Raw genomic sequence first — 9,267 nt, forward strand, 5'->3', positions numbered from 1 at the left:
TGAGAACTCTTGTTTTTCCCAAATGATGAAAATCCCTCCTTCTTTCCTCACTCTGACTTTCATCATTGTGAGAGAAAGACCCTTTGTGATCACTGAGCAATGGCTTCTTTAGTAGCTTCAGCTGGTGCTTCCCCACCACCTCCACCACATCCAAGGAAGAGTTGACCACCTGCTCAAGTTATAATTCAACAAGAAGAGGAAGAAGAGGAACAGGACGACGAGCACGAAGAGAGGCAGTTTTTGCCTGAGGAGCCCAGGACGTCTCACCGGAAAGAAAACTTCATTTGGCAATTTTTTAAAATTCCCAAAGGTCAGAAAAAAGTAAATGCAAGATACGTAACTTGCCTTATATGTCAAGATAGACTGTCCAGAGGAACCGAGAAAAAATACAGTTTCGGAAACTACACAATGCATCGCCATATGACTATGTGGCATCCTAACAACTACAGTGCTGCACAGTTTCGGAACGACCTAGATAATTTCCCTATTATGGCCAGAAGATCTGTTGTACCGGAAGTAACGGGACCAGAGGGCAGGGAGATGGTGCCAAATATACAAATGAGATTTGGTGAAGTAAAACACATCTGCGTATTTTGCGATGGATTCATTTGCTACGGAGAAAGAAGCATCACTCTGATCAACAGAGCTATTGACTATCATATGCAAGTTTGTACGAAACGCCCAAAATAATAAATACTTTTTTTTTGTTTTGTTGCTCCTGTTGAGCCCTTTACAATGAATCGTTTTCATTGCCCCCTCCAAGAAAAACCCCAAAAAATATAAAACTGTTCAGAAAAATTCAAAAAAAGTAAAAAAATGTTCCGAAAAATAATAAAAAAAATATAAAACAACAAAAACAATAAAAAAAAAAGTTCTTTTCAGAACTACCTCCCCGTTATTAAAAAATTGGTACAATATTTGGAACTGTGCCAACCTCTATTTCTCTTAGTTCGCTTCCCAGTTCGCTCGCCGGTACGCGAACCGGAAGCGAACCAAAAACAGTAAGTATAAGGGAAGGAAACAGACACTTATGTTAAAAGAAAGACAGCTATAGGGGAGTAAACTAGAGATACTATTACCCGTAATCCACTGCTGATGATGTCACATATTACATCATTCATGACATGCTCAGTGACATCATCAGCAGAGGATTGCGGGTTTTTTGGCAACGTGCCTTATCCACGGTTTAATAACGCTGCCTTTTGCTTTATATAAGTTTTCAAATTGTATGAAATATATACCAATAGGTCGTTATGAACCTTTAGGTAGTGCTTTTCTTCATGAGGTCTGGTCGCTTCCATACACATACAGATGTTTCAAAGATGATCAAGAAGTTTATCTGAATGGAGAGGAATGCACTGAGACGCCAGATCATTCACTAATGTGTAGGCACATACAGTTACACGGTTCATGCAACAAACACCGACCAAATATGGCTTGCGTGTTGCAAGGCACGCCAGTTCCTGCTATCATCCCCACGTTCAAGTTGTTGGAAAATGGTAGTTATTTGATGCTCAATAATGAAGATTGTTCTGGGTTAATTAAAAGTATTTCTTTTATCGTAACAGTAAGTGAACGGGTTATTTGCTGCAGAAATGTTCTATTTCCTCCCACACATGAACATAGAGAGTTTTCAATCTCGCCACAAATACCAACCTTGGGAGCAGATTTCAACGGCATGGCAAGAATAAGAGCTCTTTTGTCTCAGAGAGAGGTGGCCTTGAGTTCGGCCCGTGAAACTTTCGTGCTTCACATAGCGAACACCCGTACAGAGGTGCAGACCCTTTTCAATTCAGATTTGCCTTTCCATTTCAGCAAGATGGTTCGGACTATCTTTAACGCATCCTCCACAAAGGCCCTGGCGCACTTTTTTAAAGTTGTTACCAGTGGTCTCGTGACTTCATTTGAGAAAATCTTTGGAGTCATCCCTGCTTTCTTTCATTCTATTTTTTCCACTCTGCTTCGTGGATTGCCATTTTTACTTGCATTACCAGCGGACGCTCTTGTGCTTTTTTACATTTTTAAATATGGATGTCCCTCCTGTGCAAGCTCCCGCCCTGCAGCTGCTGACGCTGTTCCGCAATCGCATGCTAGAATATTATGGCACAATGCCGTTAACGATATTAAGCACGGCATATGGATTATCTTTTCGATTCTCCTACTTCACCTGTGTCCAGCCTGTATTTCACTGCCTGACCTGTGATTTCGATTGGGCCATTGATTTGTGTCTCTGCGGACCGGTTTCTTCTGACGTCGACTTTAATCAGCTGATGACTCCAATCATTACTCACGAGTTGGTTTGTCCTGGCGAAAGGATTATGGCTGTGGCATTGATGCATGGACTAATTGGTCCCTGGAATTTACTGGCGGCAACACAGTCTTTCTTGGAACAGAGCTTTCTTGAAAACCCACCGAGCTGTCCTCTGATGGTGATAGAGGATCCGGTGCTGGGAGAGCACGTATGTTCTTTTCCGCTTTTAAATTGGATGGCTGAACTGTTTTCGGATGAAGACGGTGACTTCCTATTGGAGGCTGTTGCAGCTTATTTTGCATACACAGTTATGTCATAGACCTTTTTCATGTTTGATATGCTGAGTACTAGCATTTCATTGAAAATTCATTGACTTATTTGTCAAGTTTTTATTATTTACCTTGCCTATTGGCTTAAGACTCGATAAAGTACTTGGCTGTTTTATTTTTCTTTAGCATTAAATTTTCCTAGTTTTTAATGCTTTACCTTGCGGACCGTCCACATATAAACTTGCAATCTGCTCTCATGAGATGGCACTTCTATTATCTTATTCAGTTCGTTTCCGGATCATGGGGAGGTGTCATCTAGGTCCTGGATATCTTTACACCGTGTTAAGTTAGCATGGGCTCATTACCGGTTTAAACGCCATTTTTCCTTTTTTGCAACTTCTGCACACGACACTTAGTTGTTGCTTTAGCTTTCAACCTAGTAGTTCATCGTGGTTTACATGAGAATAATATGTTATTGCTCTACTATCTGCTTTGCTTGTTAAACTATATCTGTACAGCGAGTGCTAAAGTTTCAAGAACAACACGATACAGAATTGTTATGAGGTCTGATCTCCACGACTTCATACTCATAACATAAGTGCAACTTCTGCCAATTCTGGGCATGAGGCGGGTTTTATATTGCTTTGCCGAACACACATACACAACACTTGATGCGGTTCACATGAAGAGAGAGCTGGTGTATGCTGATGTGATTCCTTCAAATCTAAGACACTAAAGTATGGGCACGCCCTAAACCAACACAAAGAGACCTTCTTAGCAAATAATATAATATGTGTATTAGGGAGGGTGAGATATAAGCAGCCGCGGGCCGTGGAGGGAGTTACGGTGAGGCAGGGAGGCGGGGAGGGGGAAAAGCAGGGTGGAGCCCTCTCCACCCTGCCCCTCCCCCTCCCCGCCTCCCTGCCCCACCGTAACTCCCTCCACGGCCCGCGGCTGCTTATAAGTGTTGCTAACTCTTATTCATTTACAGCATGTTAACATACTGTCACCATTCGCTTTTTATGTACTAGTAACTATGCTGGTAATTTTGCTACTGATAATATGTGTACTTGTATTATCTAAGATACTACGCCTGAGAAGACGGCATTAGTAAATAAACATTTCAAATACACATGTGTTCTTCTTAACTCCATGTTCTGGTTTCTAAGAAATATATAACGACCGACTGTTCATGAGTTTCACGTATCCTGAGGTACTATAAGTTCATATTCTGGATTGTCTAAACATTGAGCGTTTGTTATATCCAATGTGACACTGTACCTAGCTTGCTAAGGGGTTTTTGATTACTAAGGTGAGTTTTGGGACACCCTAATTCGCCGAGGTTCCAATCCTCTGTCCACAGTTCTGTGTGAGAACAGAAACCCTGCGACAGGGGCACCCCCGACCCTTGCTGGAGCTTCATCACACTTGCGATACAACTCCAGCAATGCGCCACCTTTACGGCACAGATACATCACGCATCTGTGCTGTTTTTGCCCCATGATGCGCCGCATTGTAAATGCAGCACACCATAGGTGACGGAACAGCGGCACAGAATGACTAACACATCCCTGGTGATGCGCCAGTCATCATAAATCTATCCCTATGCTTCTTATCTTGTTAGAGATGAACCGCCATATGTATCATCAAAGTTTTTTGCATTTCCTAAATAGCGAACTTTAAGGAATAAATAGCGATTCTTTACCATTCCTAGTTTGCGATGAGCTATTTGCTAATTACAAATTACCCATTCATTTCCTTCATTTCCATAGGGCGGTTGGACTCACTTTTAGCTCGAACGGCTGAATGGATTTCCACGAAACTTGGCAAAATTGTAGGGACTGGTAGCCCGATGTGCCTTTGCTATGTCTCAAGATATATGCTCCAGTGGTTTTTACGAAAATTAACTTTGAAAAATATATATTGGGCTACATTGGCCAATATATATGTTGGAGCCCAAATGTAGCCCAATGTAGCCCAATGAAGCCCAATGAAGCCCAATGTAGCCCAATGTAGCCCAAAGATGGCCGCCAGAGACGAAAAAAAACAAATGTAGCCCAAATATCAGCCAGATGTAGCCCAACTATAGCCCAGTGACAGAATGACCAATCAGCTTCGCAAACCTCTGTTACGCGAAGCGGAGCGCTGTTACAGATATATATCTTTTTTTGAACGTTAATTTCTCAAAATCCACTGGAGCACATATATTGAGACCTAGCAAAGGCACATCGGGCTACCAGTCCCTAATATTTTACCAAGTTTCGTGCAAATCCATTCAGCCGTTTGATTATTATTATTATTATTTTTTTTTGCCCCGCGGGGCCCTTTTAAAACCTCCACATCAAACCTAGGGGGTCAGCGAGGATCTACTATTCCCCCTTATGGTCATTTGCCCCTTCGCTTTCGCCTCCTCTTGTCTCTCGATCCTACCGAGAGACAAGATGGCAGCCGCTACGGACTGTTTGGAATGTTGACAGACGCCGGAGAACCAATCAGCTTCGCTTCACAAAGCTCCGTTGCGCGAAAAGTACGCGTCCTGGAGCGCTGCCCGGTCCGCTGTTACAGATATATATCTTTTTTTCTTTTTTTAAACGTTAATTTCTCAAAATCCACTGTAGCACATATATTGAGACCTACAAAAGGCACATCGGGCTACCAGTCCCTACAATTTTGCCAAGTTTCGTGCAAATCCATTCAGCCGTTCGGGCTAAAAGTGAGGCCAACCGCCCTATGGAAAACTCAATGTTAAAAACACGTTTTGGGACCCCCCTTTTTTCTCGGCCCCCCCTTGACAAACCCCCCCCAAATTTTCAAGGGCTGCTCAGAAACAAAATGTGCCATTTTCCTGAAAATTTCAGCCAATTCCGTCCACAAACGCCAAAGTTATTAGACATAGAATTTTCAAAAATCCCATAGAGAAAAAATCCTAACTATATATACCTACTGGCGACCGCCAGTAGGTAATATAAATATGCTTTGAAACACAAAGCACGCCACTTCCACTTCCAAAATCCACCCAGTTTTGGCGAGGCAAGCAAGGTAGGAGACGGACTACTGAAGTTCACAGGTTCTTTATTGCAGTGTCAGCTGATAAAACAGGAGGGCAATACGTGTTTCGGGCTTCACAAGCCCTTGTTCACATATATATGTATAGAAATACTTACCAACAGCTCAAGTCTCTCTGGAAGTACATCTTCGTTGGAGTTTGCAGTTGAAGTTCTTTGTTGTCAATCGATCTAGGAAATAAAAGATAAAGACTTAAAGTCAACAGCCAGGTACAGGGAATATTATATATAGAGAAGGGGAGACATAGGTGATCACTAGAGGTGAAGGAAGTGTTAACCATAGATCTGTGTTGTTCTATCAAGTCAGGTAAACTACTGAATGGTGAAGCAAGACAAGACAGCATACCTAAGCGACAGATAGCCACATTGCAAGGACAGGTAACCATTGCTTAATGTGAAGAATTACAGTAGAATAATCTATTACAGGAATTGCTAAGGTTGTTCTTTTGCAGGAAATACTGATAAGAGTTGAAGCAGTACCGTCCAGCAAGAAGTGTCTATTTCTATCCCAATTCCCTTTTCCCCCTCTTTGTTGCCAGAGTTTGTATATAGCTTTGATAATGGAGTTTGGGAATTTAGGAACAGTCATTGGCTCCTGCGGAAACCATAGATTCTGGATTGGTACTTGACAGATTGAAGTGCCCTCTCCAAAATATTTCCGCCTGGGCGAGATGGTTGAGGGTATTGATTTAAAATCTTTAGCCTCGGTGTTAGAAGGGATACAGGCCCAACTTAATGACGCTATGTCAGAGAACAAGTCCCTTACAGAGGAAGTTAGGAGGTCTAGTCGGGAAACTCAGTCTTTGCGACACAGGTTAGATGAGTTATCCGGGAGTTCTGTTTCAGGTTCTGCTGAAAGAAGGTCTCAATCTTTTGCACCCGCTCCCTCAGCTGCAGAACTCACCACTCAGGTTATTCACGCAATCTCTCCAACCATTCCTTTAGCAGCCCCTGAAAGGTTTAGTGGGGATCCTCACAAGGCACAGATTTTCATCACTCAATGCTCTTTACATTAACTTTGTAGGCCAATTATATTCAAGGAAGACCAGGCAAAGGTGGCGTTCATGTTGTCCTATCTGAGCGGAGACGCAGCAGTGTGGTCGATGCCTTTAGTAAAAAATAATGAGGCCATTTTGTACGATTTTGAGGCTTTTCAGAAAGAATTTTTGAGAAACTTCGATAGAAGATCTCTTTCCCAGATCACAGACAATGAATTACTAGATTTAAAGCAGGGAAATAGAGAGTTGGTAGCCTATTTGGTGCAATTTAACAAGCTGATTGTAGAGACCAATTGTCCAGAGGAAAAAAGGGCTTCCATTTTTTACCGAGGACTCAAGGATGAGCTGAAGGATGGTTTGGCTCAGGTACCTAAGCACCCAACTGATGTGTCAGAGTTAATCGACTTAATTCGCCAGATTGATCAGCGCCAAAGCGAAAGAAAGAATGAACGTAGAAAAGAGGTAAAATATTTTTCCCCTCGTTTTGATCAATCCAGACCAGATAATTCGAAGAACAAGGAAACAATTTTGAAAGAGAAACCCATGCCGATTGGGTCAGTTTGATGTCCTCTCACAAAGGAAGAGAGAGAGAGAAGACGAATGAGTAAGCTCTGCATGTATTGTGGCGAGTCGGGGCATTTTGTAAAAGAATGCACAAAGAAACCAAGGAGTAATTTTCCAGTAAAAGACAGTCTCCACCAGTAAGGGGGTTGCTCTGGTGGAAGCTAAAGAAAAGTCAACTCCAGATTCTCAGTTAATTGCTAATACATTGCAATCTTCGGCACCACACTTAATTGTGGCAAGTTCAATTGAATTTAGTGGTACCAGGTTGAAAGACATTGCTGTAATGATTGACTCGGGCGCTATGGGCAATTTTTGTGACATAGGGTTTGCTAAATTGACTGGATTGAAGTTTGTCAAAAAACCAAGACCGGAAGCAGTCCGTGCAGTGGATGGAACAAATTTGTCTCCTGGACCTACAGTCCATGATACAGAAGAAATCAGGCTATCTGGGCCTGGTAGGCATTTAAGTGTATTGAGTTTCAGCCTCATAGATGCCCCGCAATTTCAGCTCATATTAGGGCTACCTTGGCTCACTGAACATAATCCAACCATCGATTGGGCCAAGAGAACTATTGTAATGGATTCTGAGTATTGCCAGGCTTATTGTCATGATTTTAATTTAGAACCATCCATGGAGGCATTTTCATCTAAATGTTTGGCTAGTTCCGGCAAATCAATTTGTGTTTTGGAGACTCAAGAAATTCCCAGCGAATATTTAGCAGCTGTTTTTGATGAAAGAGAGGCCAATAAGTTGCCCTCACATCGTGATTACGATTGCTGGATAGAATTGGAACCCGGTGCTCCCCTGCCATGCAGTCGTAGTTACGCTCCCTCAGAAAAAGAAAACCTGTATCTCAAGGAGTATTTAGACCCGTATCTCTCTAATGGTTTTATTCGTCCTTCACAGTCCCCAGTCTCTTCTCCTCTTTTTTTATCTCTAAGAAAGATGGTAGACTGAGAATGTGCATCGATTACAGAGCCTTCAATCCAGTCACTAAGAAAAACTGGTATCCATTGCCATTGATATCAGAATTATTGGATCAGGTCAAGGGAGCACAAGTGAATACAAAACTGGATTTGAGAGGGGCATATCATTTAGTCCGCATGGCCGAAGGAGAGGAATGGAAGACGGCTTTCTGAACAAGATTTCGGATTGTTCGAATATCAGGTCATGCCCTTTGGATTATGCAATGCCCCTGCTGCCTTCCAACATTTTGTAAACGATGTTTTGAGACAAATTTGGACTGCTTTGCGGTAGTTTAGATTGATGATATTCGTGTTTTCTCTGAAAAACTGAAAGAACACATTCAGCATGTTCGAGTCATTCTGCAGAAGTTATTGGCTCATCAACTCTTTGTGAAATTGGAGAAGTGTGTTTTTAATTCCATTGAGGTAACATTTTTGGGATTTGTTTTGTCATCCGAAGGGGTTGCCATGGATGAAGCTAAGGTGAAGACAATCAAGGATTGGCCGACCCCACGAAATGTGAAACAAGTGCAGAGTTTTATTGGCTTTGTCAATTTCTACAGACACTTCATTGAGAATTTTTCAGAGAAGGTCTCTCCGTTAACTCATTTGTTATGCAAAGGAGAGAAATTTGATTGGACCGCAGCAACTGAAGAGGCATTTTGTGAATTAAAGAAAGTCTTTACTTACGCGCCAGTGCTCTTGCATCCTAATCCGGAAGAGCCCTTCTTTGTTGAAGCTGATGCTTCCAATTTGGCGATTGGAGGAATTCTGTCACAAAGAGATAAGGTTACTGGTCAGCTTCATCGTGTTGCTTGTCAGTCTCACAAACTGACTCCGGCTGAGTTGAATTACTCCATTGCTGATAAGGAGCTATTGGCAGTCAAAGATGCTTTTCAGGAGTGGAGGCATTACCTGTTGGGGGCTTGGCATGAAGTAACAGTCTTAACTGATCATCGGAATCTCCAGTTTTTAAATTCTGGCCGGACTTTGACCCTAAGACAATTGCGTTGGTCATTGTTTTTTGCAGATTACGACTTTGTGTTAACTTACAGACCTGGTTCCATCAATGGTAAAGCGAATGCTTTATCTCGTCTGGATGATGGAGAAGCGACACCGATGTTGGAAAAGGAGTTGATAATCCCAAAGTAAAA

Source organism: Lissotriton helveticus, chromosome 3_2 (assembly GCF_964261635.1).
Source record: "Lissotriton helveticus chromosome 3_2, aLisHel1.1, whole genome shotgun sequence".
In the NCBI taxonomy this organism is placed as follows: Eukaryota; Metazoa; Chordata; class Amphibia; order Caudata; family Salamandridae; genus Lissotriton; species Lissotriton helveticus.